Genomic DNA, 14287 nt, shown 5'->3' on the forward strand with positions numbered 1-14287 from the left:
TTTAAAACACCTGTGAAACATGACAATATGCACCAACTCTTCTTGTACATGTTATCAAAAGTTAATATGTATATTAAGAAGCATAAATTAAAAATAATTGAGGGATTTAAAATTATTAACTTTTAATATGTTAAATTTCACATTTCTTAAACTTAACATTAAACGTATTTCACACCAATACAGTACAAATTGCATATTCCTAGGAGTGGGGAATTGAATGATTTAGTTGCCACACACTAGCATGAGATTTTTCTGATGAAATGCAAGACATTCAGTACATGTTTATATTCATTTCATATTGAAATATTAATCATAACCACTTTATTTGGGTGCATAAAACAAAGAGCAGCATTTTATCCTCACAAATGAATAAAATAGGGTGAAGTGCCAGTAATTTAAAACAAGCCAGTAATTAACCACTGGAGCACAAAAAGGTGAAAAGCAGGAATAAATAAGTATCTTTATCTAATTGTTAGAACAAATTTCTAGCGTCCTATGAAATGCTTTATTATAATTTATAGTTATGACAAATTTTGATTAGAAGTTAGGAAGGAACATTTACTAAACATCTAGATGATATTTTCAAGTAAGTCAGTTCTACTATTAGCCACTAGTATTATGAGATGAAATGTTTAATCTTACTTAATCATGTTCAATGCAATCCTACAGAATTATTAATTGGGATGTGTGGATCATCTATGTTTGTTTTAAGAAGATAAATGCATTTTGATTTGAAAAATGAACATTTACATTGGAATTAAGTGGTAATCACCTTCTCATAGTCTAAAATGTTATCAATGCTATTAATTGACTAAAACAGTCAATTAATGAACTTAAGCAGTGTAAAGTTTCTTCTCATAACAATAGTGATTATAAACATTTTTTGCTTGAGATGAAAAACAATAGTACTAGTGCAGTTAATGTGTTCCTGGTTAACCACTAAGTACTTGCAAATAATCAGCATATCACACACCAAGTACGACAGTGCCAAAAATCAATTTAAATGGGATGCGCCTTAGCTTAAATTCTTATAGTAACACACTGACACATATCTCAAAAATAAGGTTTTTGGGGGGGGGGGCTGTCTTGCATTTTAATAGAACTAATACAAATGCACTAGGACATGCATATAGCTCAAAATCAACAATTTTGACTTGGTGGTAGTGTTGTGCGATATCTGTTACTTACAACTGTTTTTTTTTTTTTTTTGCAAGAAAAATCATTCACTATTAATAGGGAAAACTATCAGCATCACTGAGAGGGTGTGTCAGCCAAGCCGGTAACTAAGGGCCTACCCTGTGGAGGAGCCCAGCTCGTATTTGGAATAGTGTTGATTCTGGAGCTTAAGGTTATGGAAGAGGGACCTGCCTGAGTTAAAACTAAAACGAAGATCAATGCCGCAACAGCCAATGGGGAACAAAGCCTACTGTGCCCATCTCAGTTTACAAAATCAAGGGCTCTGGGGTGCAAGGCAGATGTTCTGGTTATATGGTCAACCAAATGCGGGAACCTCAATGTTTAGTTCCCATGCACTCTTGGCACTCATTTTATTGACCCACTAAAGGGATGAAAGGCTGAGTCAACCATGCCCAAACCGTGAATGCGTTGTAGAAGTGCAGATCGCTGCCATTAAGCCACTGGGCTTCACCAGCCTGTATTGTTCCTATTAAATATTATATATATATATATTTAATAGTAGTGCATCAATATATATTTAGGCATTATCCTAACCCTTATGGCAGCTATTCAGGTCCTGTGGTGACCCACATAGTGATGAAGTCATATCTGCTTAGAGACTGGACTTGGCGAGAAATTAAAGCACATAAAAATATTTTTTGTAATTACCTTTCTTTTCCAAGGGACCTCCCAAAATTATTTGCAATAAGCCCCAAAATCTCTAAATCTGCCACTGTTTTGCCATGCTTTACATAAAAGTCATATCTGTGACTGAGCTTAAAATGAACAATTGCTCTTTCAAGTTTTACGCCTCCATGTACTTCATTCACTTTTACTTTTACTTTTTAAGTATATTTTTAAAAATATTTTCCTTCACAAATGACCACAAAATATTGTATTTGGATAAAATAAGTTACAAAGGTGATAATTCAATTTTGATAAAAATTGCAGGTACAACATCTGCTTAGCACTGCAGTATTGTAATGTAATTATTTAACAAAAAAGCTATCATTCATTAATGTGGCATTTTATACTGCATTTGTTTTCTTTTCCATCTCAAACAGTACTGAAAGGTTATGGAAAACCTGGAAAGTTGGAGGATTTTATCTCAAAATTCAAGAACCCCATTTTATCTATCAATACCACTAATTTTGTCGATTAAAAAATATTTCAAATGTTTCCTTTTATATAATAAACTTTCATTAGTGAAGAAATGAGAATAATATTCTCTGTGACATTCATAAGATGGTAGCACCATGTGTTGCATCATCTCCTAGACTTTGCCTTTGATTGAAATGTGATTTCGTAGTGTCGTAATTTTTCTAATTGTTTTATTTGTTTGGAACTCTAAGCACTATTTATGTAATGTTGACACTGCATGGGTAAAGCTTTTCATTTTTATTGTTATTCTGGATAAAATGGAAGCATCTATATGACATTGTTTCCCTCCTCTCTCATTTTCTCTCTCTCAAAAAAAGTAAAAAATGTACCTGCAATTTTTTTTTTTATTAATCTGCTTCATTTTGAAAGCTTCTTCTTCAATATTGGAAGAAAGTTTTTAGAAAAAATGCTTTTTGCTATGCCATATGAAATGCACTTGATTCTGTTAGTATTTTTTGAAAAAACGCTTCATTATGGTTGTCCTTTTCACAGAAGTTTCTGCAATCTACTAATAAATTTGTTGCTTCCTTTTTGAGATCTTTTATTTCAAAATTGAATTACATAATGTATTTGAATTTATGCTGCAGTTTGTTCTGCTTTTTCACCATTTGTTAACATCTTAATTGAGCAACTTGATCTTTTACTCTAAGGTTGTAGTATTTTAAGTTTTGTTATTGTGGATTTCATTGATTTAAATACCATTGCTCATGTTTTTGTTTCTTGAAAGTATATAACTCATGATACACCAAGCATGATACTTCATAATTTTTTGTGATACAAAAAAGAGTGGAAGGAATCATTGGTCAGAGTGAAAATTAGTTTCCTCTTAAAAATGATTTTCAAAATATTTTTCAAATGTTACATTTTATTTATTTATAGTAAGTTGTGGAGAAAATATGTATATTAGGCTCTTACATTACTGGATTACTTGTTATGTATTTTTCATACCCATATTTTTTTTTTTTCTTTCATGTTTTTTTTTTTTTTTTTTTTTTTTTTTTTAATTTATGTATTCGTTGTAAATAGAAGTTGTACATTAAGACTTTTTTTATTACTTTTTTATATAAATAATCTCTTTATATATGAAGTTAAGTATATGCATTGATGTGTCCTCAGCAGTACCAGCCATTCATTTTTTACAAGTAGTTGTAAAATCATGCTCTTTCAAGTTGTTTTTCTGCCATTTTTTATTGAAATTTTGTATTCTGAAAGACTGTATATACTGTTAAATTATTGTTCTTTGTCGAAGAAAAAAAGGATTTTGTAAAGAGTTCACACAAAAAAAATAAATACAGTAATACCTGTAAAGTTGACCACCTGTCTATGTTGACCGCTTTTGTCAGGAACGGAATTAGCCCTATCTTATATAATAAAGGAAAACCTCTGTAACTTGACCACCTGTCTAACTTGACCACTAATGTACGCCAAATTTGGTCTGGAGTATTGTAAAAAACCCTTTGTAAGTTGACCACTTGGTTTATTTTTTAAAACTTTCTTCAGAATATTTTATTTTATTATTTATTTATTTATAATAATAATAATAATATCTTTTCTTTTTTTTTTTTGGATTGCTTTCAAAGAAAAAAGTTTTGATGATATACTATAGCATTTTATGAACTTAACAGCAGCATAAAGCTTATGCTGCTCTTTATTCTCCAAACTTGTTTTTCATTTGTTGTTCTATTTGAGACAGCTTTTTGTACTCTGTTCAATGAAAATAGTTGTCAGTAGAAAAGTTCAAAGTCCTTTCTTTCAGTTGCAATATGTTGTGGCAACACAGGAATTCTGCTAAAAAGAGCAGTCCCGGATCTATACATTTTGGGCTCACTGCAACAAAATATGAAGGGCCTCTCCTTACTGGCGAGCAGTGTCTATTTGAAAAGCGAATAAGCCTTAGTGCTAGTTTTTTTTTTTTCCTATTTTTTCATCAATTTCTAGGGCCGTTAGCCCCATTAAGGATGCGGGCCCCTCGCACTGCGGGTACGCAGATTTGGGCCTGCTAATGAGGAATGAGTAAAGTTACATGTTTCTGGTGCAAGGGATTAAGAGATAGGAAATTTTAATTTTGCCTTTATGAACTGGGAGAGTCGAGCTTGTTGCTCTTCGTGCTATAAGTTTTACATAAAAAGGCTTCAAAAAGAAAGTTAGTGGAGCTTGAGATTAATAAAAAGTATGAAATATTAAAAGTAATTGAAAATGGAGAAAGCCAGAGAAAAATAGCTGGCATATATGGAATTTCTAAAACTACAGTGTCTAATATAGTTAAAAACAAGTTGAAAATAACAAAAGTATTAGAATAGTATTTTTAATTATTGTTTTACTTTCAATAATGTTAAAAAATGAAATTGGAGCTGAACAGAAAGAGTAAGAGTGAATTCCTCAAAAAATGAATACATGGTGCAAGAAATGACGAAAAAAAAAAACATTACCGCCCTTTATAAGTTGACCACCTGTCTAAGTTGACCGCCAAAGTACTGCACCACGAGTGGTCAACTTACACAGGTGTCACTGTAATATAAAGAGCCAGCTCAATAGCATGCTGAATTATAATATAATTATTCTTTACTTGGTATCCCTCTGCTTTGTAATCTTGAAATAAGTCTCAAATTTGTTGCAAAATTTTTTTGAAAAAGTTAAATTTATAAATTACATAATCAATATAAAATCAGCATGAAACTTTGCTCATTGGTCTCCTTATGGCATGTCCATGTTTGCTAATCTCTGTTACCTACTGTCAGTATTTAAGCAAAAGTCATTTTAGCTTAAAATTGCTTTTCAGATAAAATCAGCTTAAGCTCTTGAAACATTATTTTGTGAATAATAGATTAATATGTTTTAGAGATGCCAGAATTTTTACCTGTAATTCTGTGTGTGTTTTATATCATTAAAAGAGTTTCAAAATTATAACTAACCATAATCAGATTGAAATTTGAAGCAACCTTTAGAGCATTTAATTTGTTTAAATTCTTTCCTGTTTTCTTCAAAAAACAACTGAAAGAAAACAATTTTGCTTTTAAATTGTTTAACTTCATTAGCTCTGCATACTGTAAAATTTTTAATTTCTTAAATAAATATTATGATGCAGTGTTTACTCAGAGTGTGACACATACTTCTGAAGATACATTAATGATCTTAACAATACTTTTTTCTAGTAACCATCCATCGATAGCTGGTTTAGAATTAATACATTCTTATAAAATACACAGATTCTTGAGTTATGACTGAACTTCTATTAAAGTTGATATTTATTCCTGGTTTTTGCATATTCTACTTGCAAAATTGAACTTTTGATACCTATTTTTCTGACTGCTGGGGATTGAATTGTTTAGAGCAAATTTTTGTAATTAGTAAAAAAAAAAGGAATAAAAAAAATCAGACTGCTTTTATTATTAAACTATTAGATTTTTTAAAGTCACAACCTGTTTGTTTTACCAAGTCCAGCTGTTTGTGAATTACTCTTTGTTATGAAAATTTGCATAATTGTTTAGCTTGCTTTTAGTTTTAATTTTGGTGTTGCCATTAGTTGTTTTTTTTTTCTTAAGCAAGTGTTATTAGAAACTAATTTATTGTTACCTAAATAGAATTTCTACTTAGTTTGCTGCTATTAACTATTTATCTTTTCCAAGATATGCATTTCACTCCATATTGTTATTTTAGTTAATTCCTTTGTTTACTTATTGTAGTTTTTTAGTTAGAAAAGTGTTCTGTGGTTCAATAATTTGCATTTAAAAAAGTAACATACGGCTTTATATAAGCAATTGCTTTGTAAACACATAGTAGAATGATGAGACAGTCGAATTTGCTTAAAATGGTTGCAGATACATAATGTTATTTTTCTTAAACACTTAATGTTTACATGTGTCCTTAAACTTTTATATGGGTTATAAGCTAAGCTGCCGGACTACGAAAAAAATGGCAACCTGCAAAAATTCTTAGCAGCCAATAGCCATATTTATTAAAAGTGCAGTGGTTAAAAAAATGAATGTTAAGGGTTGAGCTAATGTATCCAATTTTGTAAGGCATGTTTTTAAGTTACTATCATTACTGTGCCTTTGAAATTTAGCTACAGATTTTTGTGAAAGCTCTTTTGACGAAAGATAGTTCTTTGCATCTCTGTTAATGTCAGTTTTATCTGCAACATCTTGCCATTAGTTACTTCAGAGTGGCATAGGCAGGTTCGACTGCATTTTAACTTTTATGTGTTAAATGAAAAAGCAATTAAAATGCAATTTTCAAATTAAAGCAAAAAAGTACAAGTGGTTCTCAAACTTTCACACAGAGTGCATATCTGATTGAATTGCAAAGCATTAAGATTCATAATGACCTGTATGCTGTGTTTGCAAGTAGAATGACAATACGTATTATCTATCAAAAATGCATTGGTAGTATCATTTAAGTGTGGAAGAAAATTGGATTTATCACTTATTAAAACTTCTCTTCTTTTATGCTACTATGGAAATTGCTTTGCAGATTGCAGTTTGAAAAACTTATTTTCATTTAATTTGAAGCACATAAATGAAAATTTGTAATTCTCAGCTATTTGATTGTTGGATGTTTTCACTTTATAATTTGCAGATAACTTTTCAAAAAAATGACATTCTCTTCTTCTACCGCATAAAGAGGTTTTCTTCTTATTATTTATTTTTTTTTTTTTTTTTTTTACTTTTTCATGACTAAGTATTTTTAATTATAAATCTTTTTTGCAGTTATTACTACATCTAGTCAAATACTATTTTCACTTTACCAATTAGTACTATTGCTCATATATTTTTATTGCTTTCAGTTTATATTTGTGTTAAAATTTTGGATGAAGGAAATTATTTTAAAATTTTTTCAACTTCTTTTAGGAACAAAAAAAAGTTTTCATGTTATCCTAAGGTCTTATTTTCTATTTAGATTCTAGTAAATGAAATTATTTCTACATATTTGTTTGAAATATATTTAATGAATAGATTTTTCATTTACGTTCCCTGCAGGTCTTATTTTTCTATTTAGATTGTAGATGAATAAAATTATTTGTAATTTTTTTTTTTTTTTTTTTTTTTGACATTTTGAGATAGGAATGTTGATTTTTCATTTCTATTCTTCCACGGTTTTTAGTATTCATTAAAATGTTTGCAGGCATATCTTTATTTATTAATCATCCCAAACAATACTAAATGATCCCCTTCTAATTTCTGCTCAAAACGTTATTAAATTTAAACAGGTTTCACACTGTGAATTGCTAATTTAGTCTGAAGTTCTTTTATAGAAACTCTTTAAAAATATCTTTGTTTTAATAACTGCTTTCCTTCATATTTGCAGTTGCTCATTTTATACTGAAACGTGTCATCAGTTTCCTTTTGTATGACTCTAATTTTCATTATAACTGATGTGTTAAAGATGGTACTTATTTACAGTGCTGTAACAAACTGTTTCATAACATTTATATATACAATAACTGCACTTTTTCGCTCTAATCATCTTGATATAAGTTTCAAACATTAAAGAAAGTGACTAAATCAAGTGATTGCAAATTTCTTTTGGGGAAAAATCACCTATGGGGGGGGGGGGAATATTTCTGATATGTATGTTACATTGTAACGGGAAAATTTACGATATTAAATTGGCAGTCACATCATCAATATACTAGAATTCGTTTAATTTTTAAATGATTTAATTATATACCTCATAAAAGTAATCATAAGCTCATATTTTATATAGAGACTTTCGTGTATTTTACATCCTATAGAACTGTTACACAATCATTTTTACCTACTTGTTTTCATGTGATATGTAAGCACAATATTTGAATTTTTGCAAAAAAAGATATGTAAATTATGCTTTTTATAAGTTAGGCAATATTTTTTTTTCTTTATCTCTTTCTTTGTATGATATTTATTTAGTTTATGAACCTCTATCCTTTTTCTTTACTTCATAATGCAAAGTACCTGAGCAAGTGTTTAGTCAGTGGTTTTGAACCGACATATTTATATACCTCATTTGTTGCTCATGCCAAACCAGATGTAATTTATTTGAAGTAAATTAAGTTTTGGTGTGTTATATGTTGAATACAGTATGCATTATAATGCAGCTATATGTTTAATTATTTTTATTTTGAGTTTGACATGTGCTTTGTTATATGTATAGTTTGTTTTTGTGCTGATAAAGGAGACACAAATTGTAATTATCTATCAATACTTTATTTATTTGAACATTGAGACTTTCTAACTGTGATATTGTGTATAATGGTCCATTCATTTAGTTATGCAATAAAAGCAAATTTCATTATTCATAAAATTGGTGTCTTGAATGTTTTATACAGGAGGTAGTTTGCACTTTTTGGAAACAGTTTTGGACTTTATTTTCTCATTTGCATTTAGGAACAAACCTTTACCAGGCAATTATTCTGAAGTTAGTAATGTTTTCTTTTGATTTGAATGTAAAATTAAAGATGTGTTTTTTAAATGCCTCTTAATATTGATAGATGACTCAAAAGTTACGCAAATGCGCTTTATAATGAGAAAAATCCATATAAACATGTTGTGGTGTAAAAATCTTGGTCATTGTATTTCAACAAATATATATGTATATTATGGTGGCCCTTATTTTTCAACTTTGTTAAAAGTTAGCTCCCAACCCTCTATTTTGTTCCAATGGACAAAAAAATGATGAATGTAAAATATTAGCTCAATCAAAAAAGTTTAAAAGGTGCCTCAAACAGCATGAAATTTAGAATTTTCACCGAAAAGACATTTTTTCATCTTTTTTCAAGTTGAACAAATTTTTAGCAGATCTGGATTTTTGATGGCCTTATTTCCTGTCACAAGTGTTATTTTATTCAAACTGCTTTTTCCTGTGACTTAGTATCTCTTTCCCACTTTTCATCCGGTTCCTTTTCAGGTGGCGAAGCTTTTTCGCCGAGACGACTTTCTCAACTCAATGACGTTTTTGCAATCATTTCTACAACAATCTCCCAAAAGATTCTCTGTTTGTTTTTAGCCGAGTTATTTTTGTAAGAACACAAATTTATCAGTGTATTTAAAATTAATTAAAAATATAATTTAGTTTTATTAACTTTGTTAGCATAGAATGTTTTCTATAACTTTAACCAGTTACTTTTGTGGCGTGAATGAGAGAAAACATTTATCAAAAGGCTTGTGAAAGTTATGTATTATTGATATTACAAAATAAGTCCATGTATTTTTTTCAAGTGATTAAATAAACTTAATTTGTAACTCTATTTTTATGAAACCAAGTACAGCATTGTCTATTATCACAAATTTTCACTTAAGAGGGGTTTGTGCTGCTGGTAACTTTTGCCTCACACTGGTAGCTGTTCACACAAGTTTTGAAGAGATTTTTGATATTGATTTTCTCGATTACATTTCCAATGAAATTACTGGAGTGAAAATACCATAAAATAGGCAAGTTTTCAGCGTTTTTTTTTTTTTTCCACAATAACAAAAAAGCAAAAAGTGCAGCAATATTGCTTCAAGAATTTGTTTTCTGGCAAAAAAAAATCATGAGATCCTAATAGCAGAACGAACACTGAATTGATAAATTTGCCAAACTCTATGATGTACGAAACACAATTACAGAATTTTTCTTTTTCAAGAATTTCAGGTTACAAAAAGGAAGAGAAAAGATCTTTTTGAGGAGTGAGACCTGAAATTATGGATCATTTCTCTGATATTGTGAGTGCAGATGCTTTGAAAGAGATAAAAAATGAAAAGGATAGAATATTCTAAATTCTTCAGTGCGAAAAAGGAAGTCCAGGCTCCATGGTTGGGGCTGACAAAAAAACAGCATAAAAAAAGAAAAAAAAAAGAGTTGTTTGAAAGAAAAGAACTTATGAAGAAATGGAATAACAATGTCTTATCAACAGCTTATGATTTAGCTTCAAACAACTCAAGCAACGATGGTTTTGACGACAGTGAGAGAACCAGGACAAAATTTGACAAAAAAGATACATATCTGGTAATGATGGAAGTACTTGATGATACATTCTTAACCATGTTTGGATTTCTTGAACAACACCTTTCTATTCAGAAACAAGAACATGATGATAGCAGGCCTCGGAACTAGTCTCTTTTCTAGCTATTTGTCTCTTTTTTTTTTTTTTTTTTTTCAGTGTCTCTAAAATCTCTATTTTCATGATTTAGTCTCTAAAATCACCTTTTTTTTTCCCACTAGTGCTATGAAAATCTTGCTTTTGACGCCTGTTGGAACGATTTCAGTTCGCGAAATTTCGTTTAGCAAACGTACGCAGCTTGACCGATCAGATCGCTTCTAATGATCAGAAAAATGGCTGAAAAAAAGGAGCTTTGTAAATGGAGTGTAGTGCAATAAACCACTCTCCTATGTGCAGTTTTTTTTTTTTTTTTCAAAGAGCTATTGTGTGAAGCTTGAGGGGGGGGGGGATAGTTCTCAAGCCCTCTGTGTCGCCAATTCTAGGATAAGCTGTAAAGTTCAGAAGCTATCAATACAGAATAGACTTTTTTTTTATTGTGCAAATGTAGTTTTATTTATTTTTGCTTTTTTTGAACTTAATTTCGGGGGAAAGTATCGAATTTGAAAGGGATAAACATTTGCTTTTCAATTACTTCTGAATTAAAATATTTGTTGAAACCCTGTTAAAAAATGAAAGATTAAAACGATAAAAAAGAAAAGTGCAAACATGGAGCCACGTGCTTCGCGGAAAATTGGTTGCTGTGTATAAGATATCAATCTTTTTGCATCCTTCAAATATTTCAATTATTTTTCAGTTTGGACGCTCTTACATGCAAATGTAGAACAGCTTTTTTCATTTTCATAATTTATTTTATGATTATTTTTTCTTTTTGGGAACTTTATTTTAGGGAAACATCGGATCGGAAAGGCATAAGCATTTGATTTTACATTTCTTGAAAAGCTGTTTAAAATAAATTAAAGTAATGGAAGTATAAAAGTATGTGAATATGGAACCACGTGCTTCGCGGAAAATTGATCGCTGTGTATAAGATTTCAATCTTTTTGCATCTTTCAAATATTTAAATTATTTTTCAGTTTGGAAGCTATTATATGCTAATGAAGGATAGCTTTTGTTCTTGTTATAATTTATTTTATTTTATTTTTGTGAACTTAATTTCAGAGAAACATTTGAACGGAAAGGAATAAGCATTTGGTTTTTAATTTGTTGTGAGCTAAAATAGAACATTTATTGAAAAGATGTTAAAAATAAATTAAGTAAATCTAAGAATAAAAACATGCAAACCACGTGCTTCGCCGAAAATTGATCGCAGTGTATTAGATTTCAATCTTTTTGCATCCTTCAAATATTTCAATTATTTTTCAGTTTGGAAGCTCTTACATGCAAATGTAGAACAGCTTTTTTTCATTTTCATAGTTTATTTTATGATTTTTTTTTTCTTTTTGGGAACTTTATTTTAGGGAAACATCGGATCGGAAAGGCATAAGCATTTGATTTTACATTTCTTGAAAAGCTGTTTAAAATAAATTAAAGTAATGGAAGTATAAAAGTATGTGAATATGGAACCACGTGCTTCGCGGAAAATTGATCGCTGTGTATAAGATTTCAATCTTTTTGAATCTTTCAAATATTTAAATTATTTTTCAGTTTGGAAGCTATTATATGCTAATGAAGGATAGCTTTTGTTTTTGTTATAATTTATTTTATTTTATTTTTGTGAACTTAATTTCAGGGAAACATTTGATCGGAAAGGAATAAGCATTTGGTTTTTAATTTGTTGTGAGCTAAAATAGAACATTTATTGAAAAGATGTTAAAAATAAATTAAGTAAATGGAAGAATAAAAATATGCAAACCACGTGCTTCGCCGAAAATTGATCGCAGTGTATTAGATTTCAATCTTTTTGCATCCTTCAAATATTTCAATTATTTTTCAGTTTGGAAGCTATTATATGCAAATGTAGGACAGCTTTTTTTATTTAAATAATTTATTTTATGATTATTATTATTATTTTCTTTTTGTGAACTTAATTTCAGGAAAACATCGAATCAGAAAGGCGTAAGCATTATATTTTTAATTTGTTGTGAGCTAAAATAGAACATTTATTGAAAAGCTGTTTAAAACAAATAAAGTAATGGGAAAATAAAAGTTTGCGAACACAAAGCCACGTGCTTCGCCGAAAATTGATCGCAGTGTATTAGATTTCAATCTTTTTGCATCCTTCAAATATTTCATGTATTTTTTACTTTCGAAGCTCTCATATGGAAGTATAGGATAGCTTCTTGTACTGCAAATATGTATTTTAATTTTATTTTTATTATCTTTTTTTCTTTTTACAAACTTAATTTCCATGTAAGATTTCATTCTTTGTGCATCCTTCAAATATTTTTCAGTTTTGGAGCAATAATGTGCCAGTGTAGGATAGCTTTTTTTTATTGCAATATAATGTATTTCAATTTTTACTTTTTTACTACCTTATTTTTTATGAACTTAGTTTTAGGGTAGAAAGAAATAAGCATTTGATTTTTAATTTGTTTAAAATTTAAATAAAACATTTTTTAAAAAGCAATGAAAAAACAAAACTGAAAATTATAAAATAATAATAATATGCCAACATGACGTTGTTATTTCTTATTTTACTTTTATGCACAAAGGTATTTTTTAACCAGGGGTGCCGACCTGGGGGGGGGGGGAATTGAAATTTTTAGGGAGGGTTGTTTTGAGAGGTATTTTTTTTTTTTTCATTTTTAGGGGGTGGGGGGTCTTTGCAAAATTTAGAGGTGGTGCGCCCTTTTTCTAAGGGGAGGGAGCACCCCTGATTTAACTTAACCAGGGCCTGATTAACGCACGGTCCGGCGGGTCCATGGACCTGGGCACCACAAATTTAGGGGCACCAAAATAGCCTAGCCTAAATTCACTTACTTACTTACTTTTTTTTTTTTTAAGCTCATTTTACTTTTTCTCAACTTTAAGGGAAAGGGCGCTCAAAATTTTTTAAAAATCAGCTCAAAAACTCATAAAGTAAAAAAAATTTCGCGTAAAGAAGTCGTTGTCCCTTAGCTCTGGAATTCCAAAAAAAAATTCCTCGGATGACATAGATGAACATTTTCCAGAAGAATTAACATACTTTCAAATTTTTGCAAAAGGTAACCCTTCTGCTGGAGAATGTTTTAAAAGGATAAGATCACTAAACATTACACATACATTTCATAATGTGGATTCACCCCTCCAGCTTCTTCTTACCTTGCCTATCAGCAGCTGTTCCAGTGAACGTTACTTTTCATTTTTGAAAAGAATCAAAAATCATTTGAGAAGCTGCGTTTCTCAGAATAATTTACGGGCAAGGCCGTATCCAGAAATTTTTTTCGGGAGGGGCCCGGATTAGCACATTGCCCTAACACACACACACATAGTATATATAGACACACCAAACGCATAAAAATGTTAACATAGAAGACTTTTTGTCTCGATTTTTAATGATGCCACTGTTTGGACTGTTGTTATTTTCTTATTATTTTTCTTATTCACCTTGTAGTGGTAAGGATAACAGGAGAGTGTCCCTTTAAGTTGGATGTAGAACATCCATAATTTCAGGGGGTCCGGGGGTTTTTCCCCCGAGAAATTTTTGAAAAAAAAAAAAAAAATCTGTATTTTGAGGTCTTATATTAGGTAATTGAGACTACAAAAATATGAAAAAAAAATAGGCAAACAAAGTCTTTTAAAAGTTATACATTCTTTTGCAAATCAAGATCAAACAAAATAAAAATTGCTTGCTCGACAAATCATGGAACTTAGTGGATAGAGAGGAAAAACGAGAGAGGAGAAAAGAGAAGCACCCCGCCATCTGCTCATATCGGCTTTTAGTGAAGTTTGTTTTTGATCACTCCCCCTACCCCCATTTTTTCCCATTAAATGCCCTACAGTATGAAAATTGTACAAAACAGTTTAAAAGAAATGGTGTAGACATTCAGAAAATAAGAACGTAAGAGCAATATTCTG

This window comes from Uloborus diversus, chromosome 3 (genome assembly GCF_026930045.1).
Source record: "Uloborus diversus isolate 005 chromosome 3, Udiv.v.3.1, whole genome shotgun sequence".
NCBI lineage: Eukaryota > Metazoa > Arthropoda > Arachnida > Araneae > Uloboridae > Uloborus > Uloborus diversus.